This window comes from Podarcis erhardii, assembly GCF_964252035.2.
Source record: "Podarcis erhardii genome assembly, chromosome: Z".
Taxonomy (NCBI): domain Eukaryota; kingdom Metazoa; phylum Chordata; class Lepidosauria; order Squamata; family Lacertidae; genus Podarcis; species Podarcis erhardii.
The window spans coordinates 35,004,483-35,027,917 of record NC_138504.1 but is presented as its reverse complement, the minus strand read 5'-3'; the positions used below and the strand labels follow the sequence as shown (position 1 = coordinate 35,027,917).

Sequence of the window (23,435 nt, the reverse complement as noted above, 5' to 3'; positions counted from 1 at the left end):
AAGGGTGGGGCTCCTCCTTTAATTACTGCCCACTTGATTTCAAAATTGTGTGTGTGTCATCATTTCAGCAGTATACTGTACATGATATTCTGTACATTTAATGCACCCCAGTGAATCCTAAGAGCTGCTGTTTACCCTCCACAGAGCTGGAATTCCCAGCACCCTTAACAAACTACAGTTCCCAGGATTCTTTGGGAGAAATCATGTTTTTTAGAGTTATAGTGTGGATGTGACCAAAGATCTTATTTAATAATCTTGAAAATGTCGGGTTTGTTTTTACCCTTTTTATTGTGAAATTGCTTCAAGGTACTTTATAGGATGGGACGCGGGTGGCGCTGTGGTCTAAACTACAGAGCCTAGGGCTTGCTGATCAGAAGGTCGGTGGTTTGAATCCCCACGACGGGGTGAGCTTCCGTTGCTCGGACCCTGCTCCTGCCAACCTAGCAGTTCGAAAGCACATCAAAGTGCAAGTAGATAAATAGGTACTGCTCCGGCGGGAAGGTAAACGGTGTTTCCGTGCGCTGTGCTGGTTTGCCAGAAGTGGCTTAGTCATGCTGCCCACATGACCTGGAAGCTGTCTGCGGCCAAACGCCGGCTCCCTCGGCCAGTAAAACGAGATGAGCACCCCAATCCCACAGTCGTCCGCGACTGGACCTAACGGTCAGGGGTCCCTTTACCTTTACTTTACAGGATGTGATTCACAAATGGAATGAAAGCAACAGAAAATAAAACGCTTGTTGTCTTTTAAATGTATCGTACTTATGCAGCCTTACTGCTGTGAAATATACTAATACTGTATTCAGCAACTTTGCATGCTGGGACGGAGAAATAAGCTAAGTGGAGAAAGTATACTAGTTCAGGAGCAAAATTCAAGGTGTTGATGTTGCTGGGCCACAAATCCCTTCATCCCTGAATATTGGACATGTTGGCTGCTGGACTCCCATGATGTCTGGAGGACTGTTGGTTTCCGAACCCTGGCTTACAGCTTTATGCTGTGGCTCACCCAGTGAAGTTAGATCGGCAGTTGATTGCAAAGTAATTCATCATAAGAAACACAATTCAGTTATGGCTTTTTCTGCCACAAGATGCAGCAATGGTCACTTGGCCCAGATGTCTTAAAAGCGAGACAAGTGACATGGCAAGGAGGCAGTAAGATACCTTTCAGTGTCTACTCAGCGAAACCTCCCTCTCCAGATAAGTTATGCCTCTGAAGGGATAACAATCGGCTGTAGTTGCGTGGTAAAGTAAAGGTAAAGGGACCCCTGACTATTAGGTCCAGTCGTGGCTGACTCTGGGGTTGCGGCGCTCATCTCGCTTTATTGGCGGCGTACAGCTTCCGGGTCATGTGGCCAGCATGACTAAGCCACTTCTGGCGAACTGGAGCAGCGCATGGAAACACCATTTACCTTCCCGCCAGAGTGGTACCTATTTATCTACTTGCACTTGGACATGCTTTCGAACTGCTAGGTTGGCAGGAGCAGGGACCGAGCAACGGGAGCTCACCCTGTCGCGGGGATTCAAACCGCTGACCTTCTGATTGGCAAGCTGTGGGCTCTGTGGTTTAACCCACAGCGCCACCCCCGTGGTAGAGCAAGTACCTTATTTGCATGCAGAAGGTTCCTGGTTCCAGGCATCTCCAGGTAGGGATGGGAAAGATACCTGCTCGAAATGCTGAAGAACCACCTCCAGTCAGGGTAGGCAGTGCTGAGCTAGATAATCCCTTGACTTGGTATAATGTAGGTTTCTCTGTTCCTGTGAAACAGTTACTGTCCTCATGCCTTGCTTCTGGAATTCCCGAAAGCATCTGTTTGGCCATTGCTGGAACTTTACTAGTGGTGAAGCCTTCTATTATGTTGTTATGTCTGTTGTGGAAGTTGAAACAGAGGCCTTGTAAACACCTGGTGGTGGTGGTTTGGTGTTTTAAGAGTAGCCAAAATTGAAAGAGTGATGCCCAAGTCATGCCAGTTATTGCTGAGAGCATTTTCTGGACCAAGAGTGTGTTTGGTTTGAAACCTGGTCCATCCCAAAGCGTTGAGGAAGGGAATTGCAGTGTCTCAAAAATCTGGACACCCAACAGCTTGCAATGCACCAGTTTGCCCCATTGGCTTGTAGGAGGTATGACAATGTCATGGCCACACCTGGAGCTGCCAAGCATATCCTTTGGCCTTAGCGGTAGCTACAAACCAGTTCAGAACTGTAACTAAATATGAAACCTGTGTAAGCGTTGATGCCTGGGGCCCTTTCCACCCCATCCTGGGAACCACCCAGTTGTGAAATTACCAGAGGAGTTCTCTTTGTGGTGAAGACCATGTTTTCTTTAAGATTTAGGGCTCACCCTGGTGAAGAAGGCTTGACTAGGAAATCCTGAGGTGTTACTCAGTTAAAGTACATTTGTAATTGTTTGCTTTTCCATCAGTGAACACCTTCAATAAAAAATTACATATGAGTAAATAAATAAATAATGAATTTTTATTTCTACCCCGCCCTTCCTGGTTCAAAAACCGGGCTCAGGGTGCCTATCAACAAATTTAAAACACTTAATTGTAAAAGCAGCATAAAATACAGTATAAAAACACGAATACAGTGGTACCTCTGGTTATGTACTTAATTCGTTCCGGAGGTCCGTTCTTAACCTGAAACTGTTCTTAACCTGAAGCACCACTTTAGCTAATGGGGCCTCCCACTGCTGCACAATTTCTATTCTCATCCTGAAGCAAAGTTCTTAACCCGAGGTACTATTTCTGGGTTAGCGGAGTCTGTAACCTGAAGCGTATGTAACCCGAGGTACCACTGTAACAATAAAATTAAAAGTTCAGAAATTAGTTTAGGGGAAATCCATCTAATAAGCATTAGATAATCCCCAGGGCTAGCTGGCTGAATTAGTCCTACTTGGGCCAGCGAGGAGGCCAGGGGAGAATTAGCTGTGGGGTCTCAGAGCGGGTATACTTCATAAAAGGGGAGGGGGAGGGAAGAGAAGGGAAATAAAAGATCAGGCTGAATTCAAAGTAAAGGCCAGGCAGAATAGCTCTGTCTTAGAGGCCCGACAGAAGGAGGTTAAATCCTGAAGGGTCCTAGTCTCATGGGACAGAGCATTCCACTAGGTCGGAGCCATCACTGAAAAGGCCCTGGCCCTGTGGAGGATAGTTTGACATCCTTGGGGCCAGGGACCTCTAAACTATGGTTATTCATGGACCTTAAGGACATATCAGGAGAGGCGGTCCCGTAAATACAAGGGCCCTAAGCCACAAATAGGAAAAGCTTCCTTTGTTTTCAGATGCCCTGTCAGGCTTCATCTTAGGCATTTCCAACTATATGTGCACCTCTTGATACAAGTTTCCCCCCAGCAATATTTGTATTCATTGGTCAAAACAAAATAAAAAAATTCCTTCCAGTAGCACCTTAAAGACCAACTGAGTTAGTTCTAGGTATGAGCTTTCGTGTGCATGCACACTTCTTCAGATTCTTTGGTATCTGAAGAAGTGTGCATGCACACGAAAGCTCATACCTAGAACTAACTCAGTTGGTCTTTAAGGTGCTACTGGAAGGAATTTTTTTATTTTGTTTTGACCATGGCAGACCAACACGGCTACCTATCTGTAACTGTATTCATTGGGTGCATGTAAGTTCTAGTTGTATTGTGAGACTATAGAGAGGTGATTGCTCTCTGCACTTTTTGCATTCCATGCATTCCAATGTATGTGTACTTTATTGGCCTTGCAGGCCTAGGGGCCAAATGTGGGCCTCCAGGGATCTCTGTCTAGCTCTTGGGACTCTCCCTAGACCACACACCTCACTGGTCCTGCTATGCATCCTCCTCATGTGCTTTTGCCGGGCTGGAATGTGCCCATGAACTGTGGTAGCACCTTTTGCTTGCCTGAATATGGACAAAAAGAGATAAGTGCATAGTGCATGGCTAGAATGCTGCATATCTGAATACTGTAGTTGCTGCTGTTGCAATGCCTGTTTCTGCCCCTGGTCCCCTCCCACCGCCAGCATGCATGCAGGAATGTGACCCTGAGGCTAAGACAGGTCCCCCATCCTTGAAACCAGCCATTGATTTGATTTAGCTGTTTTCTTTTCCTATTCTTAAGGGGCTCATTGGGAGTATGAATGTCACTGAGATGTTTTGTATCCTAAAAACGGTTATTACTAATACAGTGGTACCTCGGGTTACACACGCTTCAGGTTATATACGCTTCAGGTTGCAGACTCCGCTAACCCAGAAATATTACCTCAGGTTAAGAACTTTGCTTCAGGATGAGAACAGAAATCGTGCAGTGGTGGTGTGGTGGCAGCAGGAGGCCCCATTAACTAATGTGGTACCTCAGGTTAAGAACAATTTCAGGTTAACAATGGACCTCCGGAACAAATTAAGTACAGTGGTGCCCCGCAAGACGAACGCCTCGCAAGACGGAAAACCCGCTAGACGAAAGGGTTTTCCGTTTTGGAGGCGCTTCGCAAAACGAATTTCCCTATGGGCTTGCTTCGCAAGAAGAAAGCCCATAGGGAAATCTCCGGGGACCTCTTTTAAATGCTAGCGGTGGGGAGCAAAGCCTTTTCCCCCCCTCCGGCCTTCAGAAGAGGTCCAGGAAGGCCGGCGGGGGCCGAAAGGCTTTGCTCCCCACCGCCAGCATTTTAAAAGCAGTCCGGGATAGCAGGGAAGCGCTTCCCGCTATCCCGGATGGCTTTTGAAGGCAGGCAGAGGGGAGCAAAGACTTTTGCCCCCCGCCCGCCTTCAGAAGAGGTCCTGGACCTCTTCTGAAGGCGGGCGGGGGGCAAAAGTCTTTGCTCCCCCCTGCCTGCTTTCCGGGAGAGCGGAGAAACGCTTTCTCCGCTTTCCCGGACGGCTTTTGAAGGCAGGCAGCGGGGGGGGGGGGAGCAAAGACTTTCGCCCCCCACCGGCCTTCAGAAGACTGTCCCCGGACCTGGTCTGAAGGCGGTTTCCATAGGAACGCATTAATTGATTTTTAATGCATTCCTATGGGAAACCGTGCTTCGCAAGACGAAAAACTCGCAAGACGAAAAGACTTGCGGAACGAATTAATTTCGTCTTGCGAGGCACCACTGTACTTAACTCGAGGTACCACTGTACCGGGATGGTTTCTGGATGCGCCTTGTGTGTTGAAAGTGGGGAGTGGCTGTGTAGGGATAGCGGCCTTTGGGTTCCTTAGTCAAATATTTTGGGTTGGACTATAAAACTAGGCCACACTCAGCCCACCTTAGTAAACTGTGTGCTTCTTTTTCAGGAATTAGCTTCCATGGCGCTTGGGAAAAGCCTCCCTTCAGCACCCGCCCAGAACTCGACCCTCAGAGGCAGCCTCTATCTTCATTACAAAGGGCTGAAGTGCAGATAGCAGTATACCCGGGCACAGAGCGGCAGCCTGCATCCCATTCTTCCAAGGGCTCCATTGGTGACGATGTACTTGGTAATGCAATATTAGTATTAATATTATTTTGAAATGCAAAAAGCAACAGTGGTGGTGGGGGGAATGCCTGGTCTGCAGCCAAATGGAAAAAGCCTCCAGGCGAAAGGGTGAAGCCAGAAGAAGGGGAAACAATGTTCTTGCATCTCATTACTGCTTAGGCATGACTTGAATTGGATCAGGAGAACTGAGCGCCATTCATTGTGTAACAGCTTCCAAGCCCAGGCATGGAAAAGGGGATTGATGCAGTTTCCGTTCCTTTGTATTTCCCATGCCTTGAGGCCCCCAGCATTCCTGTCCATTTGTTTGTGTAGCGTTTCAAGTTTTCTCCTCCAGGAAGTTGGGGCCTGCCTGCTTTCAAGCCTCCTGGGTGTGAAGTTTGGTGCTGCTGCCTGTTGGGGTTTTCCAGGTCCAGAAAATCTCAGGCCCATGGGGCTAATGCAGCCCTCAGGACTCTCCCTACCCCACACTGCCTCTTCTCAGACCACACCCACTTTGCATCCTCTCTTGAGTATTTTTGCCTGGCTGGGATGTGTCCCTGAACTCTGATCATGCCTCTTAGAGGCCTGGATGGAGGCAGTAGAGGGTTGTGTGAGTGTTTGTAGAAAGTTCTGTACTGTACAAAGATAAAAATTCACATTTGTCACCCCACTCACTTTCGCCTCTGGCCCTGCCGACCATGGGCTGTGGCCTCTGGAAGGTTGACCAGAAGGGAATGAGGCCATTGGGCTGACAAAACGTTCATCACTGTTGAGCTCGTGGGAGTTGTGGTCTGGTTCTTCGGTGGCCTATATGTGTCGCTCCCAGGGGAGGCAAGGTGCAGAGATGGTCTTTCTAGGGCTCTGCTGCGGCTCTGTTTCTTGATTTCAGTCTTCCCCCTTTCCTAACCTAACCCACTCTCCAAAAACAACCCTGTCTTTCTGTTTCTCCCCCAGCCACAACCAGAGTCTCCCCATGGGATGTCCCAGCCTTGCATTTTAGAAGTAATGGAGTCATTATTCAATTAAAATGTTGACTTTAATTAACCAATTACAGCTTTCTTCCACCAACAGCCCCTAATGGATATCCTAGTACTGTAATAAAATGCTGTACAGTGTTTCGTTTTGACAGCAGGATTCTGGCTTTGTGTGGTGTTAATGCTTGAAAAGCAGGCAAATAGATTACTCATTTACTTATTTAGTACCCACCCTTCACCTCTAGAACATTAAAACACAATATTAAAAACAATTAAAAACAATTTACAATCATAAAAATAGAAGTGACTGAGCTAATCATAACTTTGGAGTTCATGTGAAACTGTATTTGGTCCTTGCAAGGGGAGATTTCTGCCGGGGAGCCACACAGGCGCGCGCGCGCGCGCTCTCTCTCTCTCTCTCTCTCTCTCTCTTGTGTGTGTGTTGCTGCTGTTAAACTACATTGGAGTTTTAAACAGCCAAACATTCCCTGTGGCGAAGAAGCTTTGCCCTCCCTTTCTTTGTTAATTACTGTGTATGATTAACATCTAATGGAAGACAGATTTTGTTAGAAAAATGAAGTCATTTGATGCCTCTTCCTCTTATCTGCCCCACCCAGTTCCTTGCTCAGTTCTTGAATGCATGTTGAGATAAGGATCCAGTGTTGTGGATCTGCATTTGGGGTTGCTACCTTCACTCCCCATATCAGCATGCCCTCCTTGAAACCCTGGTCTGTGGAAGAGGATCATGGGAAATGTTCTAGGAGAGGGGGGAACCCTCTTTAGCCCAAGGGCTGCCTTCCTTTGGGGGAAACCATGCAGGACCAGCGTGCCAATAATGGTGTGTGGGCCAGAAACAAGAGTGGTTGGAATACTAAAAGTAAATGTTACCTTATGTACAGTTTTTACATTCTATCCCATCCAGGCATTTTCAGGGTTCAAATTCAGGGTTCAATATTTATTAGTTTTTTAACATATCATTTTCAATAGTAATTAAACATACTTTTACATACCGTATTTTTCGCTCTATAGGACGCACCGGCCCATAGGACCCACCTAGATTTTTTGGGGGGGGGAATAAAGGGGAAAAAATTATTCCCCCCCGCAGGCGCAGGGCTGGGGCGGGGGAAGCCCGAGCTTCCCCCGACGCCAGCCTCCAGAACGGGACTTTCTCTTCCTCTCCTGTCCCACAAAATCAGCTCCAGAGGGCTGAGCTGAGGGAGCTTGCGGGGCTGGGGGCGGGGAAAGCGGAGCTTCCCCTCCCCCAGCCCCCGGAACGGGACCCAGAGCCATGCCGAAGCTGCGTGCAGCTTTGGCATCGCTCTGGGAGCTTGCGGGGCTGGAGGAGGGGGAAGCCCTCCGCCAGCCTTCTAACCAAGTCAGGGGACAGCAGGAAAGGCGTGCTGCGCCTCCCGCTGTCCCCCGGGTTTGCGGGGCTGGCGACGGGGAGGAGCAGGCTTCTACCCCCGCCAGCCTTCTAACCAAGTCAGGGGACAGCGGGAAAGGTGCGCTGCGCCTCTCCCGCTGTCCCCCGAGCTTGCGGGGCTGGCGACGGGGAGGAGCAGACTTCTCCCCCCGCCAGCCTTCTAACCAAGTCGGAGGACAGCAGGAAAGGCACGCTGTGCCTCCCCGCTGTCCCCCGAGCTTGTGGGGCTGGTGGTGGGGCTCTCCTGGCTTCAGCGAAAGCCTGCATTCGCCCCATAGGATGCACACACATTTCCCCTTAATTTTTGGAGGGGGAAAAGTGCATCCTATAGGGCGAAAAATATGGTATTATTCAATTTTTTTGACTTCCATAAGTCATGTCTGAAAATTTTCCAATTTAATCTCTTAGTATGCATTTCTTATTTTCCCTATTACATTTCAAACTCATAACCAATATCTCTATCTTTTTCTACTTTGTAACACTTTGTATATTTCTCCTTACAAAACTTCTTGTAGTCCTACTAGCGCAATTTGTTGATTACAGTTGCTCTTCAAATAATTCATATAATTTTTCCAATCTTCTGTAAATCATATACTTTTTCCAATCTTCTGGTCCCACAGGTTTCGAATCCTTCCTCTCTTTTTGTCCAATTCTGCATAGTCCATTAATTTCGTCTGCCATTCTTTCGTCAGAATTTCTTCTTGCTTCCATTTCTGAGCTAACAATACTCTTGCCACTGTTGTTGCATGTAAGAACAGTTTGACATCTTGTCTATTAATGTCTTGGCCTATAATACCAAGTAAAAATGCTTCTGGTTTTTTTAAGAATGTATATTTCAACATCTTTTTCATCTCATTATATATCATTTCCCAGAAGTTCTTTACTTTCTTACATTCCCACCACATGTGATAAAATGTTCCTTCTTTTTCTTTACATTTCCAACATTTATTATTTGTCTTATACATTTTAGCTAACTTCACTGGTGTAATATACCATCTATACATCCTTTTCATCATATTATCTTTCAAAGCATTACAGGCTGTAAATTTTATTCTTCCATTCCACAACCTTTCCCATTCTTTAAGCGGTATATTATATCCAAAGTCTTTTGCCAGTGTATCATTACCGATTTCACTTCCTCATCTTTCAAATGCCATTCCAACAGTATTTTACATTTTAGACATTATTTTACATTCATTGTTTAATATTTCTATTTCAAATTTTGATTTTTTTATCATCAAATCCTTTTTCCTTTAAATCCTCTTTATACATTTCATTGACTTGGCAGTAGTGCAACCAATCATTTACATATTCTTTAACCTCAAAGGCGCATTGTCGGCAGGCAAAAGCACTTGAGTGTGCAAAGCTGGTGTGGCATGGTTTGGCACAGGGAGAGTTCATGCTGGGCAGGGTGGCTTAGAACTCCTTTTTCTCCCCCTGCTATCTGGGTAAAAGTGGTGACTTCAATGTCACAATTGCTGGAGTTTAGAACACTTGTCAAATCTGCATTCTAGAATGCCCAGCTTCTGAGAAAATTGGATATGGGTAGGCAAGCATAAATCTTCAGCATTTAAATATTATTTTCTTAGCTAACCATCTAATTCAAGGCAAGCATCTCCCTAGGCAATTGACAAGCAAGCTTTTAAGATTCTGTCAAATGCCTGGAGGAAGATGAAAGTCTTAACCTGGCAGCAGAAAGATGTCTGGGTCAGCACCAGGCAGGCCTCACTTGGGAGAACATTCCACAACTGCTGGGAGGGTGGGTGCCAACCAAAAAGGTGCTCTCCCTTTTTGCAAACCTCAAAGCCTGGTCGGTGATTTGTGGAGACATGCCCATGAAGATGCGAGTAGGGTGGTGAGAAAGTTTTTAGTTTTGTTTTTCTGATGCAGCTGGTCATCTTGAGAGATGCCCATCAGGAGAGAAGGGATTCCACCTCCCCCCTCAAAAAACACATTGGGGTGCAAACTGATTTGTGCAGTGGTGTATGACCTGAATGGCTTGCTGCATATAACGTGGGTTGATTGTACTAGATGTTTTTTGCTTGATCCACATACTTTTCTTCTTGCTGGTAGGGTTGCTGTTACTTTCAGGTCTTCCTTGTGGTCTTCCCATTGGGGCATCTGGCTCGTCACTGTGAGATCAGGATCAGGATGCTGGACTAGGTGGACTGTTGGCCTGATCCAGCAGGGCTCTTCTTGCATCCTTACGTTCCTCTGTTTACCCCTCCCTCCATCTCTTGTGCCCCTTCCACTGCTCCTTTCCCCTGAATTGAGTTTTAAGATTGTCAGCTCTGTACTCTTGTACACTTGTCAAATGCCACAACCCATGGGAACTGTACAGGAGATAAACAGTTGTTATTTGGATCACCCTACGGGAAGCTGCCTTCTACAGTATAAGACCACTGGCTCATGTATCTCAGTATTACCTACACTGACTTGTAGCATCTCCTCAAGATTTCAGATGGGGAGCTTTTTCTTGGGCCTTCCTGGAAATGCTGCTGGGGCTTGAACCAGGGACCTTCTGCATGCAAAGCAGATGCTCTGATGCTGAGCTGCGTTCACTTCACCAGTTGCGTCAAACTGCCTTAATTGCAAACAATTCCTGGCTTGGTGCAGAGGAGCAGCGTCTGAACATGATGGTTTTCATCAGCTCCATCCCTCTGCTGCAGCTCCATCCATAAACACCTTGTACCCTCCTCTGCCTATCTGTCTTGTCCTTGAATACACCTGTGTTCAGTCCCCTACTAAAGTGCAAACGCTAGCCTTGGACAGGAAGCTTGCAGGACGTGGTGACTTTGCACTTCTATAATTCATAAGGAGGCACTGCCTACCTGGCTAGCTGTCGTCTTGCGTCACTCTCCAAATGTGCCCTGCTCTTGTGCAGCCTGCCTTCATGCTACGTCCCCACTGCTGCTTCAGCACATCTCCTACATCTTCCCAGGAAGCAGTGGAATCACACACACGTGCTAGAGCTGCAGTGTGCAGGGCTTCCTAGAAAAAGGGGATTAATTGTTAAACCATAGCTGTCAACTTTCAGATTTGAAAATAAGGGATCAGCAGCCTCACCTGTCCCGGAGACAGTCTACGGGATATTGAACAATCCGGGATAGCAGCGGGAAACAGTGCTGAAATAAGGGAATTTCCCGCAAAAAACGGGAAGGTTGACAGCTATGTGTTAAACCATGCTCAGAATTGTAGCTCTGTGAGGGCAGTAGGGGGTCTCCTAATCACTCTCAGTACCCGTAAACAACTACAGATCCCAGAATTCTTTGAATGGGAAGAAAGCTGTTTTAAAGTGACATGATAGTGCTTTAAATGTATGGTACCATTGAGGGTGGCGCTGTGGTCTAAACCACAGAGCCTAGGACTTGCCGATCAGAAGGTCGGCGGTTCGAATCCCCATGACAGGGTGAGCTCCCGTTGCTCGGTCCCTGCTCCTGCCAACCTAGCAGTTCAAAAGCACATCAAAGTGCAAGTAGATAAATAGGTACCGCTCCAGCGGGAAAGTAAATGGCGTTTCCGTGCGCTGCTCTGGTTTGCCAGAAGCGGCTTAGTCATGCTGGCCACATGACCTGGAAGCTGTATGCCGGCTCCCTCTGCCTATAGAGCAAGATGAGTGCCACAACCCCAGAGCCGGTCACAACTGGACCTAATGGTCAGGCGTCCCTTTACCTTTACCTTACCTTTACCTTTACCATTACCATTAAGGTCCCTCCTTTCCTTCCATTGTATATCAGGGTCCCCAGCCAGAGTCAGGCGTTTAAATTTGTTAAATTGGACTACTGTAATGCGCTGTCTGCAGGGCTGCCCTTGAAGATGGGGGGCGGGGGCCTCCCGCTAGTGCAGAATGCACCTGCTAGACTGAAAAGTGGGGCATTCTGATGGGACCATGTGCCGCCATCCTGAAAGTGAACTAAGGACCTCAATTCAGGGTATTAATACTACTTATTTCTTTATTTAAAATACTTATCTGCCACTTAGTGTCAATAATCTATAAACTGTGTACAAGAAACGTGATGCAGAAAATGTAAAAAATCAGTCAAAACTATAAAATCAAGCTTAAACTAAAATGCCTGTGGAATATACTACCAAAGGTCAATATATAAAGCTCTAAATGTCTTGGCACCCAGTACCTAAAAGGGCACCCAACAATTGGCAGGTGGGGGCCTTGTTCTTGGTACCATCACTGGGGACTGCTAGATTGGCATTGACCCATGATTGACTTCTCAGTGGTGGCTCCCCATTTGTGGAATGCCCTCCTTTGTGAGGTGCACCTGTCTCCCTCTGTATTGACTCTTGGGAGAAATTTTAAAACATTCCTGATTTTGATGGCTGAAAGGTATGGCAACCCTAAGGCCAATGGTTCGAGATAATGTTTAAAAACTATTTTCAGGTTATTTTTTAATGTGTTATCATTGCTGTGTCTGCTACCCTGGACTCCTTTGGGAGGAAGGGTGGGAAATATGAGTTGTTTGCAGAGGAGGGCAACCGAGATGATTTAGGGTCGGGAAACTAAGCCTTATGAGAGATGGTTGAGGGAGTTGGGTATGTTTAGCCTAGAAATGAGGAGACTGAGAGGAGACATGACAGCCATCTTCAAATATCTAAAGGGTGTCATGTGGAAGATGGGGCAAGTTTGTTTTCTTCCGCTGTGGAGGGTAGGATCCAAACTTATGGCTTCAAGTGACAAGGAAATAGATTTTAACTAAATATCAGGAAGAACTTTATGACGGTAAGAGCTGTTCAGCAGTGAAACAGACTCCCATGAGAGGTGATGGACTCTCCTTTCTTGGAGGTGTTTAAGCAGAGTTTGGATGGCCGTCTGTCATGTATGGTCTAGTTGAGATTCCTGCATTGCAGGGAGTTGGACTAAATGATCCCTGGAGTCTCTTCCAACTCTACAATCCCATGTTTCCATGATTCTGTGAGTAGACGGGCCATTGGCCTGATCCAGCAGGGATCTTATATTCTTATGACAGAGCAGCAGGAGCTCACCCCGTTGCGGGGATTCAAACCGCCGACCTTCTGATCAGCAAGCCCAAGAGGCTCAGTGGTTTAGACCACAGCACCACCCATATCCCACAGCTCTGTTCCAGCTCCTGCCAACCTAGCAGTTCGAAAGCACACCAGTGTAAGTAGATAAACATGCACTGCTGCAGCGGGAAGGTAAACGGCGTTTCCATCACGGTGTTCCGTTGTGCCAGAAGCAGTTTAGTTATGCTGGCCACATGACCCGGAAAGCTGTCTGTGGACAAACGCTGGTTCCCTCGGCCTGAAGCAAGATGAGCGCCGCAACCCCATAGTCGCCTTTGACTGGACTTAACCGTCCAGGGGTCCTTTACCTTTACCTTTTTACCTCATATTCTTATAATTATCTCTCTGTTGTAACAATGGTACTTTGCTTAATGGCCTCCCATCCCAAATTTGAATCCAAAAATCTCAACCCATTTCTATGCTGCTGTTTGTCAGCCTTTGGGATGCCTCCTCCTGTATTTGCCCTCAAAACTATTGCAAGAAGATTGGGGATTTGCCTTAGCTGTGGTACTGCCACATGCACCCATTGTTTTTCATCTTTTCTTTGAGCTCTCTTGTTACTAAGGGAAGTTTTCCTCAAAAGAGAGCTAGCATTGCAGAGTTCTTTTCTAAAGTTACACCCACCCTCTCTGTTTGTAACTGCCCTAGTTTTTGAGGCTGAGAGTTTTTTATTGGCCTCCTTCCTCTGCCAGGACAGAAGCAGCTTTGTACGCACCCCCCTTTTTAAAAAGAATTTCAGGTGGTGCTTTTGAGAAGTTCGCTGGGGGCATGCCTGCTAGAAAAGCAGTGTTCCTGTTAGCTTCCCGCCTGTAGCAATATTATATTGCATAATAATGATTAAAAAGGCTGGATATTGAAGCAGTCGAGACCTGTAGATCCCCACCCCTTCAGTTTTCCTGTCTTAAAAACACAAGCATGGGGAAGAGACTATGTCTGAGACGCCCTTTCCTTTGTGTTTTCAGACAACAGAAGCTAACTTTCTGGAAGGGGAGGCAGGTAGAATAATATTGCTAGAGAACAAGTCTTCTGTATTTGTGGAAGTCGGGTGATCGAAGATGATTGATTAATACTGTAGTCTGTATGAAATTCCAGGGGGGGAATGCGTGAAGATTTTAGAACCTGTGGCCATTTAAAGTACCGTAATACAGGGGAAATTTTTTTTTGCTGAAAAGGACAGCTAGGTCTTGTGTTTGTCTAGATTGGTTGTGAAATGTCCCAGCTTAGAATAGCATTATGAGGACAATGGTTTAAGTTTCTTTTTTCTGTGAATATACTTTTGTATTGTACTATTTGGCAAGTTTTTTTTATGGTTACCCCCCTCCTTGGCTGTAGCCTTCATTTGCTTGCCTCATAAACTTGATTGATTACAGTGGTACCTCGGGTTAAGTACTTAATTCGTTCCGGAGGTCCGTACTTAACCTGAAACTGTTCTTAACCTGAAGCACCACTTTAGCTAATGGGGCCTCCTGCTGCTACCGTGCCGCCGGAGCACGATTTCTGTTCTCATCCTGAAGCAAAGTTCTTAACCTGAAGCACTATTTCTGGGTTAGCGGAGTCTGTAACCTGAAGCATATGTAACCTGAAGCATATGTAACCTGAGGTACCACTGTAAATATTTCTGTTGGGCGTCAAAGTTTTAAGATTTTAGGAGGTGGGGAGGACAAGTAACCCAGCTATTAAATTTAAACAAGGGATTATTTATGTATTTCATAAAAATTTGCTTGATTGTAAAAATAACCTCAAAGTGTTTCGTCTGTAAAAACAGTTGTTTAAAACCTTTAATAAGCTAAAAATGGATTAAAATGCATGTCAACATGCTACAGGTCTGGGCAGGCTTGCCTAAACCAAAGTGTTTTTTAGTGGGCAAGGAAAAGAGTACAATGAAGGAAACTGCCTGATGTCAATTGGCAGGGAGTTCCAAAGTGTGAGTGCTGCCACAATGAAAGATTTTAGAAGTCCAGATGTCCGGAATCAAATGTTTCAGAGGCTAAATGAGATTACATCAAAAACAAGAAGAAAAAGTATGTTCTACGCAGCATATGCTAGTGGCATATCTGGGCCTTCCTTGGATAGAAACGGTGACTGGAATAGACTTTTACGTAACTTCTTGGCTGTATTAAAACAAGAGACATATTAATGACTCTCTTGACCTTGAGAATCTGAAGATGCTATATTAAGGAATATGTGGAGGTGTGAGAGGAAATTGATTGCAAATAGGCCAGGAAGTGCTTTGCTGCCGGCTCTTCAGATGGTGGTACAAAATATTGAATGCTGTCCTATCTTTAAATAATGCTGGCTTTTACAAAAGCCTAAAAACAATTGCAAGGCACCATGTTTCCTGATTTTAGTTTCTCTGGATAGGCTTCTCAGTGCCAGTACCCATTTTATTTAAACCAGGGGTCAGCAAACTTTTTCAGCAGGGGGCTGGTCCACTGTCCCCCAGACTGGACTATATCAGGGGCTGGACAATATTTTGAAAAAAAATATGAACGAATTCCTATGCCCCACAAATAACCCGGAGATGCATTTTAAATAAAAGTACACATTCTACTCATGTAAAAGCACTAGGCAGACCCCACAAATAACCCAGAGATGCATTTTAAATAAAAGGACACATTCTACTCATGTAAAAACACGCTGATTCCCGGACCGTTTGCTGGCTGGATTGAGAAGGCGATTGGGCCGGATCCAGGCCCCGAGCATTAGTTTGCCTACCCATGGTTTAAACCATGCTCTCTGCAGGGGTGTTGACAGCTTCATGTGCAGCGAAGGCATCTGCCATAGGCAGCAATACCCATAGTTGATATCCTTATATCTACAACAGATATCAGGCTATTTTTTGACACCTATTAAAAATATTTTTGTTTAAGCAAGCGTACCTAGATATTTAGAAAGTTGATGTAAGCTTTCCTATATTTTTAGTATGTTGTTATTTTAATTTTCTGAACTCTTTAAATTATTGTTGTTAATGTTTCTTATTGATAATTTTATCATACTACCTTTTTCTTGCAAACTGCCTTGAGGTTTTCTTTTTATAATCAAGCGGTATGTAATTTTTATGAAATTATTTTATGAAATAATTTTTATGAAACTACTGTATCCACCATTGTTGCTTTTGTATTCTGGCTGTAATATGGATTAGAATCCCAAAATCCTTCCCATACATGTTCTGTGTGGGGAAGGGCCATAGCTCAGTGCTAGACCATCTGCTTTGCATGCTAAAGGTCCCATGTTTTAATTCCCAGTATTTCCAAGTAACACTGGGAGAGGCCCCACTAGAAACCCTAAAAAGCCGCTGGCTGTCAGTGCAGACAACACTGAGCTAAGTGGACTGATGGCCTGCCTTGCTGTAAGGCAGCTTTCTGTGTTCCTCACCACTTTTGGCTATAACAAGGTGGTTATAGACATCCCTTCCATACTTGAGAATAAATCCCTTGAAGCTCAGCAGGGTACTTTTGAGTAGGCATTTATCAGGACTGCACTGTAAAAGCTTGTTTGGAATAACTAGTCTGAGTTAAAGCATCTTCAGTGCATGTTTTCTGAGGAAGCAAGACCTTGTCTTCTTCCACCCCCACCCCCCATGGGTCTAATTAATAAAAGGTTTTGCAGATTTCCTGTCCTCATAGCTCCTTTGGCTGCAGAGGGAATTCACTGGGGTCCACTCCTGGGCTTTGCCAAGGAACAGGAGATAGATGATGGTGCAGCTTCTGTTAATATTTCTAGAAGGCTATATCAGGTGTGGTTTTCAAGCAACATTTGGCATTTGTATGCTCTGCTGCTTGGACCTGTGATCACTTTTTCTGGGCTCTTTGTACTCAAAGTATCCCCCACAAAAAAAAGAAAGATGCTTGTATTTGTTCCATCTTTCTGTCTCTTTTGCTCCACCATCACTTTAATGAACTGCGGTTGCCAGGGTGAGCCAGCAGAAATGAGAACTCTTTGCCATCCAGTTGTCATCTCAAATCTAGCAAAACAACATCACACAAGCCATGCAGTGCCTCTATGTCAGAGGGCTGGAGAGGTGGGGGCCTTGCTTTTTTGCTGGAGGAGGAAAATTTTGCTGGATCCACATCCATCCCTTAATTTGTTGTCATACCTGGAGGCCCTGCCTGTAGTTATTATGCAGCTCATCCCCACACCCCTTTTTCAGCAATGCTAGCTTCTGAGGCTGATGGACTGTGCTGGGTGAAATGAATTTCTGTATGATTGCTCAAAAAGCAAGACACCCAATATATCCTGGCCCTTGCATGATAACTGTCAGACACGAAAATCTTTGCCAAATGAAACAAATCCAGCATTGACGGTTTTTAGAACTAAAACTGTTTGTAGACCCAAGTTGCACACCAGGCAAGAAATGTCTTTTGGCACACACTTTCTTGAGCTGTTTGTTTTAAGCATTTGTAGCCCATTTCAACAACAACAACAACAACAACAATTAATAATAATCACCAGCGTCTTTGATTTCTTATTACAGGTAGGTAGCTGTGTTGGTCTGCCGTAGTTGAAACAAAATAAAAAAAAATCCTTCCAGTAGCACCTTAGAGGCTAACTAAGTTTGTTATTGGTATGAGCTTTCGTGTGCATGCATTTGTTTATTTTGATTTCTTATTCATCCTTCAGCATAAGGTCCCAGGGCAGGAGACATCAAATTAAAAATGTTTAGAACATGGCTTAGATGCGCAGTCTGATGCATGATTTATCCTTGTCATATAAGGTCCCTACATTTGTGTCAGTGGATCTCAGCAACCCCTGCAAAGGGGAAACTTTTTTTCTGTGTCTCATCATGCACAAGTTGCGCTGGCAACCTCCCTCTTGGTTACCTATAGGATCTCTTGTCTTGTAGATGGCTTAATGTCAGGGTCATCATCTGCCCCTGCCTCTCTGTCTGGCAGAAAAACAAGCCCATGCATACACACCGTATCTTGCATAGGTGCTGATTCAAACATTCTGCAGGTGTTTGTGTGCTTGAGTGCTTTAAACGTGAAGGTGAGCTGTCTGTACTGTACTATTTTTGTTTTTCAGCTGTTGAGTGGAGAGGCTATTACAGGCATGTACACTCTCTCTTTGCTCAGTCCCTAAAATCCGGCTCTAAAGCAATTTGTTTTGCTTCCAGTGAAGTCATTAAACTTGTGGAATGACTTCGGCTTGCACAACAGACCTTTCATTCTCCCCACTCGCCTAAATATTCTCTGGAGGGTTGGGGTGAATCCAGGTGTGGGGAAACTTTGGCTCTCCAGATGTTGCTGAACTACAGCTCCCTTCCGCCCAAGATAGCTAACAGCCAAGGATGATGAGAGTTGTAGCTGAGCAGCATCTGTAGGACCATAGGTTCCCCACACCTAACTTAGCCAGTAAGACAACTATTTATTGCTAGCCCCAAAGTGTCACACCCATTCTAAAATTCATTGCTATTGTTATAATAATTTTAAGGTCATATATAAAAAAAATAATGTTCATAACTGTATATATAAACCACATGTCTGAAACCCCATAGAAAAGGTCCTGAACAAATTGACCTCAAATACTTCTCTGCAAGGTCAAAGTGGGAAACCTCCCCATTGTCTCTTTCCTCACAGGTCCTGTCCTCACAAATCATGTCTTAAGGGCACATTCAAGATGTGAACAGGCTTGTGACCTGTGGCCTAGATTCAGGAATTGAGTAGTTATAATAACAAAAGAGTGGCCAAAACCCAGATAATGCAATCAGGTAACTTGCCAGACAGGAGATAAACAATGCACTCAGATTTCCGTTGTAGACCGCCTTTTCTGTGATGTAGGTATGCTGTTTCTGGGAGTGGTCTTGGTCTCCAGGGCGCGTAATTTAAAATATATATATAAGGGCGAGCACACCTTTGTTCTGGGTGGTCCTCCTCTCTCCTGCGTGTGGGGGAGCACCCTGTTGCAACAGTTAATAAAGATCAGGCTTACTAGCCTTACTTTGCTTCTCAGTATTCTCTGGTTGGGCTCTGTTATTTTATCCTACCGATAGCTGACACTTTTGTGCGATGAACCTGGAATCTTTTGGTGAAGGGGTGGTTAAGGAATATATTATAAAACATATAAAAAAATCCAGAAGGCAAAAGCTTGATGGAGAACCGTCACAAAATTGGCTCTTTTTATGATTAGAGAATTAATAGTTCTAGCTCGTGTCATTCAGAGCCTGGGATGTGGTTTGGAAAGTTTTCCAGTTTGAAAAATTTCCACTGTTTCATTTTTGCATTGGACCCCCCCCCCCCCCCCGGTTTCATAAGCTCATCAATAACAATGGATGGAGGCCAATTGCAGATACGATGTAAGACTGGCTTGGCAGTATCAAAACTGTATCCCCCCCCCCCAGGTTGATTATTCCTGGCAAGTATATGACTCAGCACACAATGTGCAGTTCTTGGGAAAATTAAAATTTATTAGTCTGCTAAAACTCTGTATTACATCTTCTTTTCTTAACACTTTTGCATCATTTAAGTAATATCTTCTAATTTTTACAAGTGTTCCAATAAAAACAATATTCATCATGTAACATTAAGCATTGTTTACTTAAGAACCTGAGAAGGGACCTCCTGGATCAGGCCAAAGGGGGCCCATCTAGCTTAACATCCTGTTCTCACGGTAGCCAACCAGATGTCCCAGCAGCAAACCTCAAGTTGTGTTTCCCATCATCTGGTATTCATAGATACGCTGCCCCTGGGCATGGAGGTTCTGCTGTTACAGAAGACTTCCATATGGAGAGATGTGCTGGATTGGACCAGAGCTCCATCTAGTCCAACATTCTGTTCTCACAGTGGCCAGCTAGATGCCCCAATGCGAAACCAGAAAGCAGGACCTGAGCACAAGCACTCTTCCTTCCTATGGTTTCCAGCAACTAGTGTTGAGAAGCATTACTGACCATGGAGGCAAGCACTACTAGCCACTGTTGGTAGCCTCCTCCTCCTCCTCCATCATCATGAATTTGTCTAATCTTCTTTTAAAGCCATACAGTTTGGTGGCCATTACTATGGGAGCGACTTCTACAGTTTAAATATGTGCTGTATACTACGGTATTTCCTCTCAAAACATTTCAGATCGCATACTTATATATGGGGGGGGGTGGAGAGAAAAATCAACAAGAGTGGTTTTTTTAGCTTTGTTTATCAAAAACAAGTCAAATAAACATGCTAAATTAGATCACTCTTTAGGACCAGAATAGGGAAATCTGTGGCCCTCCAGATGTTCAACTCCCATCAGCCCCCATCAGCATGGCTAAAGGTCAAGGATGATGGAAGTTGTCAACCAACAACATCTGGAGGGCCATAGCCTCTCTGCCCCTCTGGGGCATGAGAAAAAAAAAATTATGACGTAAATTACCTTGTGCTGATTTTGTTTTTGTTAGAAAAACTGGCATTGCTTCTCAAAGCTCAATTAATTGGTTCCGTTGGTGGATCAGACCTTGAAGTATTGTGTGTGAATGTGAGCAAGTTGTGCTACAAAGGGATATTTGTTGAGTGTCTCAAGTGGGTAGGTTGTTAAGCAGAGCTGACATCAAACAGAATGTGGGTAAGGGTCAAGTGAGAATTTCTGAAAGACTAAGGAAGAGCTATTGAGTTCATAGAGCTAACATCAGAACAAACAAACAACCCAACCATTTTTCAGTAGTATATAGGGGATGTTTGATTAGGATATGGGATTTATTGCTTCAATAAATTTAATGGGACCATCATATCTGCTTAGGAAGAGAGAGAGAGACAGACAGAGAGAGACAGAGAGAGAGAGAGAGAGAGAGAGAGAGAGAGAGAAACCAATTGAGTGGGTTATTTATTCATTTTCATTAAAAGCATTTCCAAAATACTTTAATATATAAATACATAAGTGGTATACAAAAAGTTATGCTTATATCCAACCATAGTCCTGCTCTGAGTGGGCCCATTGAAATCATTGGGCCTAAGTTTGCCATGCCCATAAATTTTAATGGGTGTCCGTAGCAGGAGTACTTGTTGGCATCCTTCTGTCTCAAGGGACAATGGAGTGCACCTTTGAAGGTGAAGTTGAACTGCTGCATTAGCAGCACTGAAGTGGCCTCCCCTGTGTGCAAGCCTGGGCTGTGTGTATGGAGGTCCTGGGCTGCTCAAAAGACAAGACACTTGGCTTCACTGATTTGGCCCAAAGGAAAGCAGAGCAATGTGTTTGGCACTAGCCTGACTGCAGGATTTGCTGTAAAGATGCGTACAAGGTACCATCCAACTATCTTAGGGATGATCCCTGCCCCCCCCCCCCCGGCTGACTATAATCTTGTGAAGAGGGACAGTTTTGTTTCAATCAATTGTATGCAAACCTGTCCAGGAGCCTTTTTGACTGAAGAGGGGGTTGCAAATATCTCCAAAGATATTAATTTTTAAATAAAGCATTATATTGTAGACAATAGGATAGAATCACAAAATTGAAGAGTTGGAAGGAACCCCAGGGGTCATCTAGGCCAACCTCCTGCAATGCAGGAACAGAGTCTTGACATTTGCTTGGTTGCAGTGTCTCTGTGCGATGCCCACACCAGTTTATCCAGATGTGGCTGTGGGCCCCAGGAAGGCTGGTGACTCCAGAGTGGACTGCTTCTGGTTACCCTCATGTGAACCTTTGTCTCTTGAGTCCCAGCAGAGGAGCCTACTGCCAGGTGGGAGTGGCCACAGCCAGGAAATAATCTTTTGATTCCCATCTCCTTTGCGTTTCCTTCCTCTTGCTGAGCTCACAGAAATTAGAAAGAAAACGAACAGTGCTTCTTGCACAGAGGCCCAAGTGACTTTATCCTTAGTGCCTATTCCTTTGCACGCATTTGCATCCACACACACAAAGCCCCCACCACAAAACTTTGTGATTTATACATGTGCACTGCACTCTGTCTTCTGCTTCTGCTTTTCAATGTGGTTTTGCAGATACCAGGTGAAAGTTTTGCATAAAGTTACGAGGCAGGTTATCATATCTCAGTGGCTCTATGCTTGGAACAAAATTGGCTGGTTAATGTATTCCACAACATTTCTCTGCATTGGGAACAACCGGTTTTCCTGCTTCTTGGAGGAGGACATAAAAAAACCCAAAACCACAACCTCTGATTCTTTGGGTTGAATCCCACAAGATTACACCTGCAGTAGACCCGTCAGAATGAATGTGCCAAAGTTAATTCCAGCCCCAAATATCTGAAAGACTGCCTCCTTCCCTGCAAGACCTCCTGGGTGATGAAATTGGCAAAGAGGGCCTTCTTGGTAGTTCCTCCGCCCACAGAGGCTCTGTGGGTGCCACCTTGGCAGAGGGAACTTTCTGCGGTAGCACCTAAGCTATGAAACTCCCTCCCCCCAAAGGTGTGCCTGGGACCTCCTTTATACAACTTCCTCTGTACCCTGGCCTTTGATACCTGTTGTGTCTGTTTTTAGGATCCACCTTGTTTTTATGATTGCAAGTTGTTTTAAATTGTTTTTGATACTATGGTTTAATGTTGTAACCCTCATAGACAATTACAGGATATTTTTAAGGAGGATAACAAAAAAGGCTTCTCATATTCCGTTTCCAACTTCCAAAAGGAAGTGATAGAAGAAAATACAAAATTATTTAAAAAGGCATATAATATTCTTTTCGAGTGGGAGACCAAAGATGAAGAAGTAAAATCAATAATGATTAAATGGGCGCAAGATGTAGGACATAATATACAATTTCAGGGCTGGATAAAATTGTGGAAAGTAAATTTGAAATTTACAGATTGCATATTACTGAGAGAGAACTATATGAAAATGATGTACAGATGGTATTTATCACCAGTTAAATTGGCAAAAATGTATAAAAATGAAAAGAAAAAGTGTTGGAGATGTGAAACAGAAGGTACGTTTTATCATATGTGGTGGGATTGTAAAAAGGTAAAACCCTACTGGGAAATGATATATAATGAATTGAAGAAAATGTTGAAAATAACTTTTGTAAAAAAAACCCCAGAAGCCTTTCTGTTAGGTATTTTAGGTCAAGACATACCAAAGGAAATGAGTACTTTATTTATGTATGCTACTACAGCAGCAAGAATGTTGATTGCACAAAATTGGAAGACTGGAGAAATACCAACTAAAGAACAATGGCAAGAGAAGTTGATGAACTATGTGGAACTGGCAAAAATGACAGATAGACTAAGAGAAAAAGACAACAGAGACTTCGAAAAAGATTGGGAACCATTCATATTATATTTGCAGAAACAAAGAAAGTCAATAGACTTGATGGCAGGATTTAAATAAACATTCACATTATTAGCATTAGAAAATGTTTAGAAGATAGTGAAATATGATGGTGCATTTACTGCTACTTTTATGTCTTTAGGCTTGATGTTATGTTATTAATAACTTTCTGTTAAGAGATAACAAAGTAGGTGAAAATAGAAACAAACCAGAAGCGGAAGTTGGGGAAAGCCTTGGAGGGGAGGGAGGGAGGATTATATAGTAAATGTTAAGAATTTAACATGTATGTAATGAATGAAAAAGAAAAATGAATAATAATAATAATAATAATAATAATAATAATAATAATATGTTGTAACCCGCCCTAGAACCTTACAGGGAAGGCCCCCTCTATACTACATATTTAAAGTGCTAGTTGCTCTAGC

The 23,435-nt window shown here is 44.4% G+C and overlaps 1 protein-coding gene across 4 annotated transcripts in view; it reads left to right on the top strand.

The window, feature by feature from the left end:
- LRRC8A (leucine rich repeat containing 8 VRAC subunit A) overlaps positions 1 to 23,435 on the top strand; it is a 39,264-nt gene that overhangs the window by 3,159 nt on the left and 12,670 nt on the right. For 3 of the 4 annotated variants that reach the window (XR_014152531.1, XM_081847005.1, XM_081847006.1), the window contains exon 2: positions 5,247 to 5,426. The gene's annotated coding sequence lies outside the window, so the exon portion shown is untranslated. Of the gene's footprint in view, positions 1 to 5,246; positions 5,427 to 9,370; positions 9,657 to 23,435 lie in introns of those variants that run through there. The other variant, XM_081847007.1, reaches the window with a different exon arrangement.